The sequence below is a fragment of the Protopterus annectens genome, chromosome 17.part0, assembly GCF_019279795.1.
Source record: "Protopterus annectens isolate FY-2018-M chromosome 17.part0, PAN1.0, whole genome shotgun sequence".
NCBI lineage: Eukaryota > Metazoa > Chordata > Ceratodontiformes > Protopteridae > Protopterus > Protopterus annectens.
In genome coordinates, this window is record NC_056751.1 from 467184450 (window position 1) to 467205145 (window position 20696).

Here is a 20696-nt window from a genome sequence, read left to right on the forward strand (position 1 = left end):
TGAGAGGGACAGTCCCCTTTGGGCAGTTGTGTCCAGCAAAATAATTGAAAATATGGCAAATGTGCTGAGAGTTTAGGACACAGATTTCCTATATTGTCTGTAGTAGTTGCATAAAACAATTATTTTGTATCTGAAACACCTAAATGTTATAAGAAACAGAATAAGCAACTATAATGCTACAAGAATAAGCTTTTATTTAGGCAAAACAGTGAAGTTCTTTTCTTTGTACTGGCTGTGGGTATGTTTTGCCATGTAAAATCATATGTTTCTACATAATAGTCCCACCTTGGGCAATTGAAAAGGTGGCAAACTTATAATAGGTATGCGGTAACATGACTTGGCCGATGGATGTGGGTCCCAAAACCCAATTACTTGTCTGTATTGAAGAGTCTCGGTTCCCATGTATCAGCCAGATGGGAGCAGATTGCAAGAGGAGCACACAAATAATATGAATAAATCACTGTTCAAGCCGCCAATTCCGTACAGTCGAACGGCATGCCGTCGCCTAATGGGCAGCCATTCCCAACACTGTAGGCATGTAATCTGATGTAATACACATCACAAGGTAATATTGTAGTCCTCGCTCCCACCCAGGGGTGTGACTGTCAGATGCAAGCACCAATGTCGTTGTATTTGCAAGTGCGGGAGAGAGCGGGTGTAATGCGACTATTGTACTGGTAAAGCAATGTAGAGGCTAACCGAGTGTAAGAAGCTGTAACCAGAGGTTAGCATTGCTTAACACCATGTACACCCACGCACACCCACTCACAACTGCTTTAATGTGCCTTACTCCCTCCGTATCCAATGGCCTTGTTCTGCCCTGCAACCAAATAAACGTTCTCTGCAAGGCTTGGAACCCGGACCCTGCACACACAGCTAATGTGATTTACCAATACGCCATGGCAGATATACAGACAACGAACAGTACCACAAACATATCATACAGTGCAGTCATTCAACAGTATAGGAATGTATCCCATCATGTAGATGTATATGTGAGTGGTTATGTCCAGCATATAGGTACTTACATATATATATATAGAGATATATCAGGAACATACCATGTGGGAAGAAATCATTACAAACGAATGGAATGGGAAACACCAGCGACACCTGTATTATGTAGTGGTGTTGTTCTATGTAATCTCAAGACTCCCTCAGACAGACATGTGTCATTCATACATGCAAACAGTTGTACATTGGCTGTATACATCACTCTGTGCATGTAATGTACATTAACACAACAGTACCTGCCCAATAATTATGTCTGAACAGTACTCATGCAAGGTGCTGTGTGCAACATCCTCATCATGATAAAGGTAAATAGGGTAACCACAGAGGGACCAGTAGTGCTGTGTGTACAATGGGGTCATCCTCATCATGTGTACCTGGACTATTTAGGACTGATGTGCATACCAGGATCGTGCGCCTGAGGAACAGGGGTGAGGATAACAGGAGTATGTTGTGATGCATATTACAATGGTACATGTGTCCAGTGGGCATGTGTGTGAAATGGACAGCTATGTACAGGGCAGATGGAGCCAATTGTCCTTAGGCTTCCGTAGGGTGAGGGTCGGATGTAGGGGAAGGAGTGTAGGTATGGCTGTGGAGGATAGGTAGGGTAGGATCACAGACAAGACAGCATACAGGGTTGGTATATGACACATGTGGGGGGATACACCTCAGATGGGGATGGGTGTTCGGCATTCACAAGCCCAAGCCCAAGGGAACAGTGGGACGGAGGTCCCCAGCCATGGGCAGCCACCACTGCACCTAAACAGCTGCAAAGGAGGCAGTGCTGGGGCTGTCCAGGAGGTGCAGCATCGCCCTGTAAATGTGACACTCTGCCCTTGAGCTTGTGTATCTGGCTTCAGAACCCTTTAGTGAGCCCCCAACGCAACATGTCCGGGACCAGGGGGGACATGCCCCATCCTCAGAGGTGGTACCACCAGAAGGTGGTGCAGAGCCAACAGAGGTTGATGTCCAAGGCCGGGCCTCAGATGTGTTAGTGCCCGGTGCCATTGTCAGCTGAAGTGAGACAGGAGGTTCTGCCGGGACCTCCCAACCCATTCAGCCTATGGTGTTGCAGTTTAAACCCACATATGGCTTAGTGATAGACAACAGCATACAGGATAACCTACAACAGTATGCATAGATATCATCATCAACCCAACACAACAGATGCTATACATTTGCAGGGGGAGCACAACACATGCATATATACTGCATGCCATCTGTACAATGTGTAGTAGACGTGTGACTGCAGTTATGAACAGTTGCTCATTATTGGCTTGTCACTGGGAACCCCTGACAGTGTCTGTCATACCACTGTTTTATGTGACATATGTCCAGTCAGGGATGCAATGGCAGTAACACATCCCTATCAACATGTACTGTCTGCAATCCTCACACTATGCTCCTGTGTGCACAGATGTGCACAGATGTGTGTTCAGAGTGTAACACAGGAAACAAATGGTTCCACACACTGACCAGTTCACAGATGGTCCTACAGATGGGGGTCCCTCACGAACAGAGTACTATCATGTCTGTATTAAAACATGCAGAACAGCCATTACCACACACAACATGTTAAACAGGCAGTAGTCTCAATGCAGCATAGCTACACTTACATGCTGTAGTCATGTGTGGCACATCACCCTCCAGTCTTTAGGCTATTTCCCACTGTGTATGATGCTTGAGGTACATCCAGATATCATCTGTGATTCATTTTCAGAACACCACATCCAGGTACCACTCACAGCGACTGTCATGGCCAAATACCAGCATGTTTTCCCTAGATAGTGTACTGTGTTTATCATGTGAATTGCTATGGGAACACCATCACAGCTGTTCCACATGCAATCAGCTAGAGGAGGACTGCAATAGGTACAGAGACATTCACCTGACCATGTCCATCACTTACAATACACATGCTGACGCTGAGCAGGTGTACTCCTTCACATCCATCAGAGTGTGTGTGGGTGGGACAGGTAAAGTACACCAGGGAAGGGCTTGGAAACTTAACCCTAAGCATCGCCTGCCACACACCTAACAGTGCAGGGGTCAACCCCTTGACTGACTACTCATTATTATTACATGTGCATGACGTTACTACATGTGCCACAAAGGCGACATGTTGCTGTGCTGTAAGAACATATATGTGTGTAGGTGAGTGACATCTGCAACAGAGATATAGTAGACATACATTAGGTGTGGCACACATGGCTGTCCACATGAACAGATGCCATTGTTACCACAATTACACTCTCTAATGGACACACATTGACACTCTTTGCCAGGGCCACAAATACACAACCTAACTACTTAGTTTGCCACACTGCAGTAATGCACAGGACTAAATGCACCACAGGGGATATATGGAGGATCTATGGGCTACGTCATGTGAAACCGTTTGACATCTGTTGGTATGCCAACGAGGGTTATACTGGGAGTGACTGTGATTGAGAGCACCATAACCCACCTGCAGACACAAGGTGCCAGTACTGGCATGCATGTATGCATTGCTTCATGGATGTGTAGTGGTTGGCTGTGCAAAATGGCTGTACAAGGCTGGGTGAGGGGTAATCCTTGGCAATGCGTCACCCAACAATGGTGTGCAGTGCAGGGATGTAGTGTCTGAAATGTCCCACACACATGGGTACTGCATGATCTGCTCTGACATCCTGGTTACCAATGTGCAAGGCCATAGCTTTGCAATGCATGCCATGTATGTGTTTGATAGTCCTTCATATGGACATTGCCTGGGATGTGCATGTCCCACAGTACTGTACAGTGACATGTGCAGGTGTACCTGGTTTGGCAGACGCATGTTGTGTACACAGCCTGTTATCCCCAATATGCCAATACTGGCCTGGTGTGATGAAACCTGCTTATAGTGAGCAGGTCAACCCTGCACCTCCATTGACAGTATGATGCAGGTATTCCTTGGTGTCAGTGGCATGGGTCCATACAGGGCACATGTGTACAGCATTGTATGGCCTCTGTGGATCACATTTCATGGCACTACATATGTTGCAGGCATCCAGTGTGGAACATAGTGAAGGCACAATGTCCGCATTTATGTACCTATTGTACCACTGTACAGGGTGCCATGTCCTCTGCAGGCCACTGCATTCACACCATGCCTACTGTCTATCAATGTGCATGGTACAAGCAACATAGCGGGATATCCTAGGCAAGTTTGTTTGTGCATGGCAAATGGGTGCGGGACATATACCAGGTACTAGTAGGGCTGCATACTTTGCTCACCAGGCCTTTTGCCAGATGTAGGGGTATGGCTTGCCAAGACAGTCCCGTGGCTGACTGACTGCTGTACTCCTCATGAGGTGGCCAATGTGTCATAAGACGGACACCATATAGGAAAACTACAAAATCCGCTTCCCAACATGCCCAATGGTAAGACAGTCACAGCCACCTCTACACAGGCTCTGACAGACAAACACACACTTGCCATGTCATGTATACAAACCCCTAACTACCATATCACACTGCAGCAATACACTTTTAGGGCACGTGCTACGGTGAGTACTGGGTTGCAGCATGCCTACAGGTGTATCCCTAGGTGGGTGACAACAGCAGGAATGACAAAGGTGGTCAAGTGATTTGTACAGACAGTGTATACTCTACAAAACACTGTACTTGTCTCACGCAGACACACACACACACACACACACACACACACACACACACACACACACACACACACACACACACACGCACACACTTGGCAAGTCTGGGATTAGAACACCGACCTAACTACTTTATTACACTACAGCATTACGCAGAATGCGCTACTGAGATTAATGGGACAGAGCTCTCCCAGAGGTGTATTTGTAGGTGGGTGACATCATCAGCCTTGCCAAAGGTGGGTATAAGAATTGTATGGAGAGTGAGCAGTCTTAAAGCATTATTGAGTCATCAGGCAGACGGACACACACACACACACACACACACACACACACACACACACACACCTGGGTAGTCTAGGATTAGAACACCCACCTAACTACTTTATCACGCTACAACACTGCGCAGTTACAGAATGTACTACTATGTTTACTGGGACACAGCACTCCCAGAGGTGTATTTGTAGTTGGGTGACATCATCAGCCTTGCCAAAAGTGTGTATAAGAATTGTATGGAGTGTGAGCAGTCTAAAAGCATTATTCAGTCCTCAGGCAGATGGGGACAAACACACACACGCCAGTGGTGGGAACAAAACACCTGCCTATCTACAGATCACTATAACAATACTACATAGTTATGAGTCACGCCCCACAGACTACACATTTCAAGGCTGTCATTATGACCTTCTAGGAATGTGGACCTCAACAGGGATGCTGGCAGTTAAGATGTACATACCTGTGAACCTGTGTGTTTAAAGTAGGAATCCATCCTGACCTGGAGTATGCCCATCTGTGGAATGGACGACTACTATCACTATACAGGGTTACAATGGCCATGCCCATACACAGAGGCACATAACTGACACAAGGTGTCACTGGGCATGCTCACACACTTAGTAGCACAGGGCTGTTCTGAATGCACTATGTGTCCATCTACACAAGGTTATATTGGTTATGATCATACACTTAGTAGCACAGGGCTGTCTGGGATGCACTCTAATTCTAAACACGGAAGGCCACAGTGGCCATGCTATTACAGTTAGATGTAAAGAACACATTGTAATGGGCTCTGGTGTTAGTAGATATCATTGTTAGCAGGAACACTGCTCTACATATATCTGACTCCAGTATTTTACATGTCTGCTGCTGTCCGTCACCATAGATGTACCATCCTATACCAGCACAATACCACCACTCGCAGTGATGTCCTGCTAGGAGTGGAAACTGCTTGACCAACACAATAAGCCTTGCTAGGAGAGCAACTACCTGACCAACACAATAAGCCAATGTCCTGCTGCAAGTACAAGGCTGTCCAGTGTTTGTCATTCTGGGATGACATGACTGACAGTAGACAGGCCTTTGACACATATCACATGCATCCATGATTCAAGGGAGTGGGGATAATACCCAAGTCGCATTCCCCCATATAGTGCCATTCCAAGGCAAATGTTCTAAACACAGGATAACACCCTGACATCTAGAGGACAACTGCATTTTATGCTTATGCTAACCAGTGCTAGATGTGTAGTGTCCATAATCACAGCTGCTGACTGTAGATCCAAAAATGGGGAGTACTGACATCTCTGCAGTGAGGAACACCTGGCTGAAGGCTCTGTTGTACACAATAGCACTACCACCATATACCTTAGAACCAGACATGTGGGCCATAACACAGGTACAGATCGCTCCAGGTGGAGGTGTCCCCACATACATAGAGGCCACTCACATGTACTAACCGGTACCCATATGAAAGGCATCACAGATGAGTCAGGTGCAGGACACAGTGTCAAATGCTGCATTTTAGGATGTAAACCTCAGACACCACCATGCCCTCGGACCACCAACACACATCCATACATGTTGTAGGACATATAAGAGTACACCACCATGTGACACTTGACCAGTGGACTGTACCAAGCTCTACATCAACTGTAGAGAGTACCCATGTACTGACACAGTTGCATCATGTGTTATGCAATGCAATGATACCACTGTCTGTAACCAGGTCAACTGTACACATACCAGGGGCCCTCAGTTATTTACAGCATTAGCAGATGACTGTTGCTGTACACCAGTATACACCCTCATGTTTGGATATGATATACATGTGCCTGTCCTGGATATGTACATGCCACACACACACAACATACATGTAAATAGCATAGTTGTTGTTGTACTTTGTGCAGACAGGTGGCTACAGCTATTACACACATGCACATGGAATGTAGCTCCATGGCTGCTGAATGCTAACAGTACATAAGGTGTGATATCAATGTTGACAGAGGTAACAGCCCCTCTGTACCGGTCACCCATTACACCTATCATATCATACAACAGTCCGTGTGTCATGTATGTCATTACACATATCCACCAATTGCAATGCCTACAAACATGCCCAAATGACAGGATTGTAGGACCTACATGCATGAACATGTAGTGGTGTGTGTTCAGATACCATGTGTGTGCAGTTGATAATGTATGCAGGTGACATGTATCTTAGTACATCATGTAGTTGCAATGCAGCCTCAACAGTGACAACTGTATATGGTGATATACTGAATGTATGGAAAGATGTACCTCAGGTATGGACAGAAGTGTGGAAATAACTAAGTGGCAGGGCTCTTTGCAGATGGATGTTTGCTGAGGACAGCTCACAGGTGTGTCACAAGCAGTCCTACAATAAGCTGTGTAACCGGTAAGCAATGGTTTTGTTAACTGAAGGACATAACACACAACATAGACAGCGGTCAGGGTGATACCGGAGGTAAATCACTTGACACTTGTAACAGTTAAGACCTCCCATGTGCATATATCAGCACTGTTGCCAAAGGAAGCATCAGTACACTTTGTAATGCATGCAATACTGTTGTAAGTCTGTCATACATATCATGAGCTAGGCAGGTGTTTGATTCACAGTATTGGCATGTGTGGCTACGTGTTTGTCCATATATGTCATGTATGGTGGGGAATACATCTCAGTTGTTACTTACTCTCCTGTACACTAGTGTACACATCTGTACAGACTGCAATACAGAAAGCAGGATATAAACAGGGGCATGTATCTCACACATGTGAGGTATCTGTATGTGCGTGACACAGGTGTATTCAATAGTGAACGCCACAATGTGTGTATTGGTGTGTGTGTGTGTGTGTGTGTGTGTGTGTGTGTGTGTGTGTGTGTGTGTGTGTGTGTGTGTGTGTGGCTGCCTTGTCCCTGCAGTGAGGATGTATGTTACCATACTGAACTGATATGACCCCTTCCCCCATCCAGGAGATGCACTCTACTATCCATGTTGATGTCCCCGGTCTTAGGCTATACTGACTACCTGTACATGTGTATTCTCTGTGGCGCGTCATGTAGGTACACAGTACTGAGGCAGGGGTCCTCACCTCAACAGTAGCAACTGTGTGTGAGTGTGTCTCACTGTGTCGATGCCTCACTCCTTCCAGATGTTCCAACACAGCAAGCTCACGCTCGTGGATTGTCATGCCACGATCAAGGACTCCAACCATGTCACCCAACCATCTATCCAAAGCTTCAGCAATCTGCTGTTGAGAATTTACCATTGCCTGGATGTTATTGTTTAAAGAACAGACAGCAGCCCTCTGAAGCCTCTGATCTTCTCTGTTGTGCCATTCAACATGTGCCTGTGCCTCCATTACAGCCTGAAAATGTGTCTGGTGACACCAGCTGCTGTGCTCTGTCTTGCAGGGGCATGTTGGCCAGAGCTTCTCCTATGAGCAGCACTGGCCACGTGCCTGTGTGGGGCATCACCAGTCAGTTGGCTGACAACCATGGTGTGCAGGCACAACTTCCATAGCCCCCACACTTTCCTGTTCCAAGCTACCACATGCCAACTGTTCTTCCTCTATGGCCACTGGTGATGGGATATGTGTAGGCACTGGATCTGTGTGCGGGGATGAGGGGGATATAGGTGGAATGGCAACCAATGGCACAGATTCAGCCCCTGACAATCCTTCCTGTGCCTCAATCATATGTTCATCATTACTGCTAGAGTCTGTGGGGACACTAACATCAGATGGACCACAGGAGGGCAACGCACCTACATCACCTGTGAGGGACAGACAAGAACTGTACATTACAATGTATACAACAGACACACACACAGATACACACACAGAAACACACACAGACACACTATGGCACCCAACATACATGTGATATGACAGAAGGCATGCAACATGCATGTGATACGGCAGACGGCATGCAGTGCAGATGATAATAGTGGTAGTTATCATACATCCTTGGGTTGCACACAACAGCATGCATGTGTCATAGCAGAAGGCATGCAAATTACACAATCGTAGTAGTAGTTAGCATACATCCCTGTGCTACACCATGTAGACCAGCACAGGTTAACAGTACACCTGCCTGTGTGGCATATGACCTTGACAATCACAAGTAGTATGACGTGAACTGCTGATGTGTGCAATGACATGCATACACGTTTAACACAATGGTGTCCTGTCAAATATACAGTGGGGTAATGGTGTCCCAATGCAGTGTTGTCTGCCCACCCTACAGATATACTGCACATTTAGCTGATGTGCATGGCCATTGCATCTCTACTGATATACAGTGTGAGTTACAGACACAGTTCTTAGCCATGACTGTGTTCAGATAATATACATATATACTGTTGAATGTGACCCACATCACTGAGGTGTATACACACTAAACCATGAAGTGGAATGTGTGACGCAGGTCACTGAAGGTTATACGCATGACACCCCTGCACATCTGCAACCATATTTCTGCTGCTTGGCAACTATGGCCAGACATGGTGAACTTGTTGGTACACCATGTCCCACATGACATCTGTGTACCAAACACACACACACACACACACACACACACACACACACACACACACACACACACACACACACACACACACACGAGAAACAAGGATGACATTGATGTCTGACACCAGCAAGGGGAATGTACTATATCTGTGGGCTGATGTGGATACTGTACAGGTGACTACTGTCATATCATGACACACTCAAGATGTTCAACACATCTTATGTGGTGGATTGATGTCACGCCTACACAAGATGTGCACAGGCCTGTAGGATGTCTAGTGTTCCACATCTGCAATATAACCATTACACAAAGGCCATAGTTGGATCATGTGTAGCCATTGTATGACAGGGTGTACACACAAGCACATCAAACCTACTGTGTGTGCTGCTTCATATGTCTGGCCATCCTCCATGGCCATGGGTGTACATGTGTTGGCCAAATTATTGTGACGGGCGTCTGTTTCACGTCTGTGTTGTCCCATATGACATACACCCATAGATGTCATATGCTCCACTGACGACAGGTTTATGCAGACAAAGGGATGTACATTTGGTATGGTGGATATGTTTTTCAGGATAGTTAGGCAGTGCTGCAGCCAGGCCACTAGATGTCATGGAAATGTCAAGATAACACATCACATTGTGTGACATTCATAGCAGGGCTATGATCCACACCAGTGAATCCTGTGGGCTGGCCATACTCCAGCTCACTGTGTAGTATTCTTTGTATTCCCCACATGGGCAGTTCTGATCTGTAGTAGATGTCCCTACAGTGAACAGCACCTCCACCATTGTATGCACAGCTGTCCACACATCTGGCAATGACAGTTTGTGAGGATTCATGTCGGTGATTCACATAGTTTGCAAGTGTTGCACATGGGTAGCCATTGTGATGCATTGCAGGTCCGACCTGTATATTGTGATAGGACCATACATTATGTGTACATGTGGTAAATGGCCACATGGCAGATAAATCTGTGTATTATGATGCCTGATAAATGATAACAGTCTCACCTGCAATGGGCTGCTGTCGCAGCAGAACGCCAGAGATACCTAAATAGGAGTAACACAGCAGTATGAGCATTATCCCCACCTGTATGATAGCTACAGGGTACAATGTGCATGTTAACACATACAACAGTACATTAGACTATACTATGGTGTATGCACGTGTGCATACACAGAGTAGCATACTATAGTATGCGGCATGTGTGTATGCATGCCTTGCATATGATGTTACATTACATATTGTACAGTGACACATGCAACTATATGGAATGTAGTTGTTATAGGTGCAGTAGTGACTTACCAAGCAACTCCAGGCTCAGTAGTTGAGAGACACCCACCTCCACAATATTGGCTAAGGCTTGTGGATGTTGTTCAGCAGGTGTCCCCAAGTTGGCCAGTAGCTCCTCGGTACATATGAGTGGGGGCTGGATTGGTGGTCCACCACTTGTTGCATCTTTTTCCCTGGTGATTGCATTTGCACACTGTTTTGCACATCTAATGAGGTCTGTGCAGTGTCTGCACGCCTGCTGGTATGTGCAGTTGTGGCCACCCACATCATTAACCCTCCTGCGAAGTTCCATCCACAGGGCATCCCGCTGCTGTGCATCCTGTGGCACATGGCTGAACAGGATATCATGTTTCTCATGTAGGTATGGGATGAGGGCCTCATCCTCCAAGCAGGTATAAGGGGGTAACCTTGCACGCGGCATACCTGGAAGACATAATGATGGAGACAGGTCACAGTAACTCACAGAGACATACAGAGCTACAGCTGAACATACATGTGTATTACATTTATTACGATTAAATAGTTGTCTTTGCAATTCTACATGACACTGACACCACTGACATGTTTGTGTCACACACATGTGACACTCAATGGTGAGTGGATATTATCACCATATATGTGTGTGTGTCACCTGATTACATTGCTCATACTACATGTGGATGCTGTCTTGATGTGGGCATGTCTGTTTGCCTGTACTAGCATTCCTACCTATAAGCACATGGCTGGATGTGTCCACATTAATGCAGTCGACCTTGATGCTGTGTATATGTCACATATAAAGACTTACAGTGCCTTAATGGACATGACCTGTGACCCTGCAGACTTGCTCAAGGAAGGTTTTACATGTATGTGTTCTGCCATATACATCTACACGGCACTGTACAGCAATTCAACATCCTGCCGTGTATCACCTGTGTTGCACATGTGATACACATGGGACACTGGCTAGCCAGATGGTATTTGCAGGGATGGATATCAACTATAGCATGCACAGTCAAAGTCAACTAATAGGCTATATGCCCTGGGCCATATATGAATCTAGGATGAAAGGTTACCTAGCTGTAGCTGACAGGTGGGTCTCTGGGGCCAGGTGGAGCAGTGCCACATAACTGATCCACAGGGTTAATGATACATTTACCATGCGGTCATCACACCATGTCTGAGAGGGGGGTGATGTGTAGATTTGCTGGACAGGAATGCATAGTATGGCAGGACTATGTAAAGTGTATGGGACAAGGATCTGTCCAGCATGTGGTGATCCTAGTACTAGAAAGGTGGATGTCCATGAAGTATGTGTTTGAGATCAGGATGAGTAGGTATAGCATGTCCAACATCATTGGGTTGGACATGGATTTATTCAGAGTATGCATCATGCTACATAGTGGAGATGGGGAATGGGAAGGCTGGTGTAGGCCATCTGAACATGGCCAATACCCGTTAAAGGAAATATGTGATCTGATATGGGTCACTTGAGTGTTGTGTATGGCTGGACAATGATCTCTATATTCATGGATGGCACTCTGTCATGATTAGGGTTGCCACATATGACTGACAGGTGTGGTGATGTAAATATCACAGGAAAGACAACTTCCCAGCTGCATCCCTTACACACAGTGTCCATTATGTTGAACACTGCCTAGGTGATAGTTCATGGGTACAGGGTTATTAACATAGGGGTGACAATGCAATATGTAGCTGTCAGATTGTGGCCATATGTTACACACACCTCACCCACAAAGCCCCTTCTGTATGTTGTCCACAACACTCTGAGTTGGCTATTGCTTCTAGGTCATACTCATTTACATACTTCAATATAGAGATGCCTTCTGTTAGTCTGTGTGGCATGGACTACAATGAGGGGGAGTACAATTAATTATCCCTGTCTTACTGTAGCTGGCACTGGTGTGATGTGCATGTATTATTCAGACACCTTCCTTAGTGTTGGTTCTGCCAGCAGTCCCATTGCAAAACAGTCCTGTGACATAGGAATGTACATCTAGTATACTGAGTGCAGGTGGAACACAGTATGGGTGATGATGCCCTATGACCTGGCAAGGTTATGATATGCAGTGTGAAATCAACCTTACTGTCATCTACATCTGTACTGCTGACATCAAATAATTTGATCAAGGTTCATTACCTTTCAGACCAGACTCATCAGGGTAGTAGTACAGTACTTCCCATTATCAGTGGTGTCTCCCCCTTTGTGGGTTGTGATACCTGTTGGTGTGCACCATACAGTGTGTACACAGCCTGACATGAAGCTATGTTTTCATGATGCGTATGTGGAGCGCAACTTGTTTTGCCATATGTGTATGATACAACCTGGGATGTGGACAGGTCCCATGCAGCCTGAGTGCAGCTTGTACCTGCATAGTTGTGGGTACAGGGGCTCTGTGGTGTACATGGATATATGGGGATATATGGATATTGGGGGTAGTGTGTTTATGTTATCTAAGACCCTATCTGGATTGCTTATTCATGTTCAGCACTTGTTCAGAACTTGTAAGCACTACATAAGCTACTACTTACTATAGCACTCAGTCTTGCTCATTACCTGGAGGTAAACGGGTTTTGTACATACTTTTCTCACTTGCTTAGAGTAAAATAGCTCTTGTACTCACTTTCTTCACTTATCTAGGGGAAATTAGTTTTATATTCAGGCATGTCCAAGAGTCAGCTGCCAGTGTTCTCTCCTGTCTATCTGATGAATCTGGACATCTTCAGGCAATGTAGACATTGCCTCATGTACACAGACAACCCTCTCCGCCTACCACCCAACACTACTACCTGTGAGAGATGCACTTATCTAGCCAAACTGGAGGTAAAGCTCTCTCCAACCAAGACTGACCCTGACAGTCATGTGGAGAAGGTAAACATTCACACCACACCACACTCATCACATAGTCTCACTGAATCTACCCCACCATTAAAAGGGAAGAATACTCGTGTACCAACTCATTAGCTCAATGCTTTCTGGAGTTCATAAACACCAATGCCCTAGATCAACTTATCCACACACCCATCAGGGGCAACAATATCCTAGACCTAGGCATTACCAACATGAGTGATCAGTGTTCCACACCTGAGGTCAACTCCTTGTTGGTCCGATGCGACCGTAAGCTGAAAACCCTTGAGATCCACATCCTGCCCCACCCCCCTTTAAGGGAACCACAATTTCATATGTCTACAAAGCCAACTTCATGCTTCTTAAGACAGATGTGGTGAACTTCATGACACCCATGCAGATGGACAATACAGTTACAACTGCTGAATCCTACACAAATGCACTCTATAAGCACTTACACATGCATGGATTTTGCTATCCCAAACAGAACCAAGACACTATACTCCTAATTAAGGAAGTCAGTCTGGTGGTCCCCTGCCATAAACAAACTGTACAAAAGAAGGAAGACACTGTTCCAAAAGAGAGTACAATCCCATGCGTGGAGGAGCTCCCACGTCAGCCTCAGTAAAAAGGTGAGATCCCTTATAAAATCTTCCAAAGCTAGCTATGGAAACAAAACCACCACTAATTCCAATGACAATCATAAAGCATTCTATAGCTATGTCAAACATCTTGATGTCGACACCCAGATCTGCTTTGAGTTACAGCAGAAAGGCACGAACATTACAGAACCAACTGATATTGCATTCAGATAGGTTCAGTGCTACCTTTCCCCCCTCTCACCCCCTAAAGGGCCCACATCTATACAGGAAGAGTACAGAGTCCCTGTAATCACAACTACGCAAGTAAAAGCTGCACATTCTAAACCCAATATCACAGCATCCATGGGACCAGACAACATCCCAAGCTGCGTTTTACACGAACTTCAGAACGTACTGGCTCCCCACCTACGCACCATATATAATAGCCTCGCATCGGGCTTTGTGCCCCCTGAATGGTGGACAGCAACAGTTATCTCATTTCATAAAGGTGGTGCCATAATGGACCATGTGACCTAGTGCCCTATAGGCCTGACTAGCCTGGTCTGCAAGGCTATGGAGCACATCATCATGGATCTCAGTCACAGACACATTGGGTACCTCCAAATCTTTGACCCCTCCCAGTTTGGCTTTGTTAAGGGCAGACCATGCCTCCTAAACCTGGTGGACTTCTTAGAGACAGTTACCAAGGCATTAGATGAGGGTAAGGAGGTCCACACAGCCTACCTTGATCTCTCAAAGGCTTTCAACACTATTCCCCATTCTGGTATTATTGACATACCCATCCACCTGAACATTAACCTCTACATCATTTGATGGTTTGCAAAGTGGCTCACGGACAGAACCCACACAGTAGGAGTTGCATACCCTAGGTCTGACTGTATACCAGTTACAAGTGGCACCCCCAGGGCTCAGTCCTAGGAACCCTCATGTTCGGTATATACTTCTCTGACGTACAAGCAAGCGCAAGTGGGCTTTGGCTGAAAGGTTTGCAGATGACTGCAAACTAGGGGCCATAATTGTTTCCCCAGCTGATACAGACACCCTCCAGAAGGGTCGCACTGAGACGGATACCTGGTGTCAATATCATGGCCTCAAGCTGAATGCCAAAAAGTGCATAGTCATCCCCTTTGGATATAACTAATTACCCATGGACTACCACATAGGTGCTAGTCCCCTACATACAGAAAAGGTAATAAGGGATCTGGGAACCCCAGTAGATAGCAATCTCTCCTTCGATACCCATTATGACAAGGTGGTTAGAATATCCTTCTACTTGCCCCTCTCCCCCAATCTCTAATGGGTTCGCATCCAGAACAAATGAGGCCATTGTGCCTCTCTACTCATGACATATTAGACCCATTAAAGGATACAACACCCCATTTGGGATGTACCTTACAAGACAACTGCAACAGCTTGGAAGACCATAACAGTACCACACCAAGAGGATTACTGACCTCAAACAGATGAGCTATGCAGCCCAACGTAAGAAACTCCAGCTGCACTCGGTTGCATACCGCATATTCACAGGTGATCTCTGCTTGACATACAAGGCCCATGTCCAACCCAGTACTGCTGGATATGCTCCACCAAAACAGAAGCCCCTGAGAGCCATATGCTCTAGGGATATACACCTAACTGCAACAATGACTAGGACATGCTGGACAGATAGATTCCTGACCCGGAGACTCCCCATGCTTTGGAACATGATTCCAATGTACATCAGGCAGGGCCCCTCACTAGCACTCTTCAAGGGAACCCTTGACGGGTGGATGGGAGACAGACATGTACCCCAGGGATCACTGCAGTGACTCTGCTGGACAGAGGTACAGGGAACTAATGGCTCTGCCGTTCAGAGGCACAGGGAACTAACCTAAGGGGGTGGCGAAAGCCAACACACTCTAGCTAGGCTTATAAATACCCTTGGGCAGACAGCCTAGTACCTACCTTTGCACTTATTACATGTCTTATATGCATGGATAGTTAACTAGCTCTTCCATTTTACTTTGCTATCATGCTGATAAACTGTCGGGTGAGTACAAGTCATATGTATCCTGTGATTGTGTATTGTAAATGCCAATAGACATAACTGTTTGCCTAACGTAACAGTAATGCTATGTAACTTGTAATACATATCTGCCTACAACACTGTACATTACACAGTTATTGGCACAATATCCCACAATGCAAATCATAATTGCACAGTGGGCCAACCTTCGACATGTTATTCTCAGTAATACACCCATACATATGCTTACTGTTACAATATATCGACATATACTATCCCCTGTTATAGCACATACTTGTTGGACCAGCCCTGCCACTGACAGCGGCTGGTGAGGAATATCTGGGTTCAAAGCCCTTATATAGCATCCCTTGTGGTGTATGCAGTATTTGCCTTGTGACCTACAGCAGTACACACATAAATACTACAAGCATTACCATGCTCAACAATATATCACTACAAGATAACTGTTTCCACTATTTGGATTGTGTGCACTTTAAATATTACAGAACAGGTACTACATACACAGAAATACTGAGTGTTCTACATACCTTATTAGTAACCCGAGGTGTTGTTGACTGTTAATTCAATCCTTTTCAGTTTGTGTTTCAATCTTCTTTGTAACATTCTGCTTGTATATACAGATGGTTTGAATGTGTGATAAGCCATCCTTTTATAGTTAAATATTGGTAACATGTGCTATCCTGACCACCAATTGGTGTTCCAAAGTAGTTAATTAGATGCACATCAGCTGTGCAGCTACTCCATTAGCCAATACCATGGCAGCAGTGGTGTATAATTGAGTACTCCACTTGGGCATTGTCTGTTTGCCTTACTTTCAAGGAAGACAGCCTGGATGTGTTGTTTGTGATGTATTTCAACAGCTATATGGAGACAGACAGAGATATATTAGCTTCATGACTCTCGTGGATTGTGTGTAATGGCTAGAAGATGTTATTCTACATGTGAGTACAGCTGTTATATTTCAGAACATTGCTACTTATGCAAGGTTTGTTTGTACCTGATACTTCTGCAGATGTTTCAGTCTGGCAAGGATGTTTGGGCAGCTCAAGGCTGTATGGCTATGCACGAACTGTTAGGTATCATACTGTGCTGTTAATCAGTAATTGGTAACACTTCTCTCCGAAACGGGATTAGTGCAAACAAACCCTGTAACATCAGCAGCTGTTCCATTGTATAACAGCAACTATTTCACATAGGGCCATGTTAGTGTGTCTCTGACAAGGTATCTTAAGGCTTCTGCAGATGTCAAAGTGAGTGAATGATTTGTGATGTTATTACAGTTTGTATTGTAATATTTGTGGGTGTGGGGGTGATGTTGGTGGGTGTACATAGCAGATGCAGGTGTGTAGGAACTGCTTTTATACATAATCGATATGTGCGTGAGGGTTCCTTCCCTATTTGAACACCTATCCTTTAATGGACTAATACTATGGTAATTGCAGGCTGATTCATTAAGGCACTGTTAATTGGTTCCTGTATAGCATGCAGGTGATGTTAGTCCTTGAATCCTTTCGACAATACATCTGAATGTTGCTACATGAAAGCTGTGTATTTCTGTCATAGGTATTTGCTATCACTGGAGTTGTGTTGGTGACTGACCCTCTTTGGCTAGGGTTGTCACCTTTTCATATGGCCATAGCGAGACATTTTTGGGACACACATAAGATTTTACAGGCTGACACAAACCCACAGTCAGTACAAGGGATAGAACTTTCCTGTTTTGCCTAAATATAAGCTTATTCTTGTAGCAGTTTAGTTGCTTATCCTGTTTCTTGTAACATGTAGGTATTTTAGATATAGAAAGAACTATTGTATGCAACTATTACATTACATATGGAACATAATTATGTCCTACAATCTCAGGACATTTGTCATGTTTAATACTTTTGGTCAGGACACAACTGCCCAAAGAGGGACTGTCCCTCGCAAAGTGGGACAGGTGGTTACACTATAATTGGCTCATGTCCATAGCAAATATTTGTAATAGTGTATAAGCATATACTCTCCATATCCTCTGTTCATAAAGTTTGGTCGTGGCGGAATGTGTGATTGCTATGGTCCATGTTATACTATAGCAATAACCCATGCCTGGGTGTGGGTAATGCTGGATTTACCCATGGTTGGTGTGGTTTGGTCATGAGGGCGAAGCCAGAGTGGCCAAACAAAGCCAACTGTGGGTAAATCCAGCATTACCCACACCCAGAAGTGGGTTATTGCTATTATACAATGACATTATTTAAGAACAAAAATAATTACTTTTCTTAAATAATGGCATTGTATAATGCCTCCTTGCTGCCCTTCCGCAGCTGTCTGGGTATTCTGCGGCAGTTCTTATATACTGCGCATGCGTATATTTATGCAGTACATCAGAGCTGTGGGCAAAAGCAACGGAGAAAGCAAGATCTCTATTGCTTTTTACAGCCTGTCTCGCTATGTTAAACTCGTTTAACATAGCGAGACAGCTTTAAAAAAAGCAACGGTGAATCTCCGTTGCTTTTTTTAAAGCTGCCTCGCTAGGTTAAACCTATTTAACATAGCGAGACAGTTTTGAAAAAAGCAACGGAGAAAGCAAGATCTCCATTGCTTTTAAAGTGTCTCGCTATGTTAAATGGGTTTAACATAGCGAGACAACTTTAAAAAAAGCAACAGAGATGCTCCGTTACTTTTTTTAAAAGCTGTCTCACTATGTTAAACTCATTTAACATGGCAAGACAGGTTGTAGCAAGCAACGGAGATCTTGCGTTCTCCGTTAAAAAAAAAAAAAAAAAAAAAAAAAAAGAGTTATACTAATGGAAAAAGTCTGGGCGACCGGACCTTTTTCCATTACTATAACTCTGATTTGCAACACGCACGCTGATTGCTCAGCATGCACATTTTGGAATATTAATGGGAGGTCGTTGCATAATCATATATAAACACTTCAACCGCTGTATACGAGATACCTACGGAATCGTGCCCAGACTCCCATACCCCACATTACCAACAGCGACAGTAACTCATAGGTTCATAGGTTCATACTAGGCTATCTGCCCGAGGGCATTTACAAGCCTAGCCCATAGTTTTGTGGCTTACGCCACCCCTTTAGTATGGGGAACTATACCCATTATTTTGCTGTGCCTCTGTCGAGCAGTGACACTGAGGTAATCCCTGGGGTATATCTGCGATCTCCCATCCATTGGTCAAGATTTCTCTTGAACAAGGCCAGCGAGGTGCTCTGCCTCACATATACCAGGATTTTATTCCACAGCATAGGGAGTCTTTGGGTGATGAATCTATCCCTCCAGCACGTCCTATTAATAGCCGTGTCGAGGTTTAAGTCTCCCGCCCTTGTGGCTCTGACAGATCAAGATTTTTTGAGGTGAAGCATATTCATCAAATCTGGGTTTGACATGGCCTTGTATGTTAGGCAAAGGTCACCTCTGAGCAAGCGGTAGCGACTGAATAGAGCTGGAGTTCTTTCAGTCGGGCAGCATAGGACAGATGTTTGAGACCCTTTATCCTTTTGGTGAGGAACTTTTGTGGCCTCTCCAGCTGCTGCAAGTGTCGGGTCAGATACATTCCGAATGGGGCATTGTACTCAATCATTGGTCTGATGAGTGATGAGTATAGGGAGACTATGACCTCCCTTGATCTAGATGAGAATCCCTTCATGATAAGGTGGGCAATGTAGAAGGTCTTCCTAACTACTTTAGCTACATGGGTGTCGAATGACAGACTACTATCAACCTGTCCCCAGGTCCCTGATAACTTCTTCTGTGCTCAGTGGATTGCCACCTATTTGGTAGCTAGGGTAACCTTGTTTTTCCCGAAGGGTATGACTATGCATTTTTGGCATTTAACTTTAGGCCATGGCTCTGGCACCAGTTATCTGTTTCTGTGAGACCCTTCTGAAGGATATCTGTGTCAGATGTGTTTTCTACTATGGCGCCCAGTTTGCAGTCATCTGCAAACTTTGTCAGCCATAACCCTCCTGTGTTTGCTTGTACTTGGAAAAGTAGATGCCAAACAAGAGTGGGCCCAGGACTGAGCCCTGTGGTACACCACTTGTGACAGGCTTTGAGTCTGACATGGCGCCAGCAACTCTGACCCTGTGGGTTCTGTCACTCAGCCAGTTTGCAACCCATCTTGTGATGTATGGGTTAACATTTAAGCTGATGAGTTTTCAATGATACCCGAGTGGGGTATTGTATCAAGGCCTTCGCCAGATCGAGGTAGGCTGTATGGACTGCCTTTCCTCATCAATGGCTTTGGTGACTGTTTCAAAAGTCAACCAAGTTTAGAAGGCATGATCTGCCTTTGACAAAGCCAAACTGGGATGGATCCAAAGTCTGCAAATTCCCTATGTCTTTATTTATGAGGTCCATTATGATCCTCTCCATGGCTTTGCAGATAAGGCTTGTCAAGCTAATGGGCCGGTAATTTCCAGGGTCGGTGGAGGCACCGCCTTTGT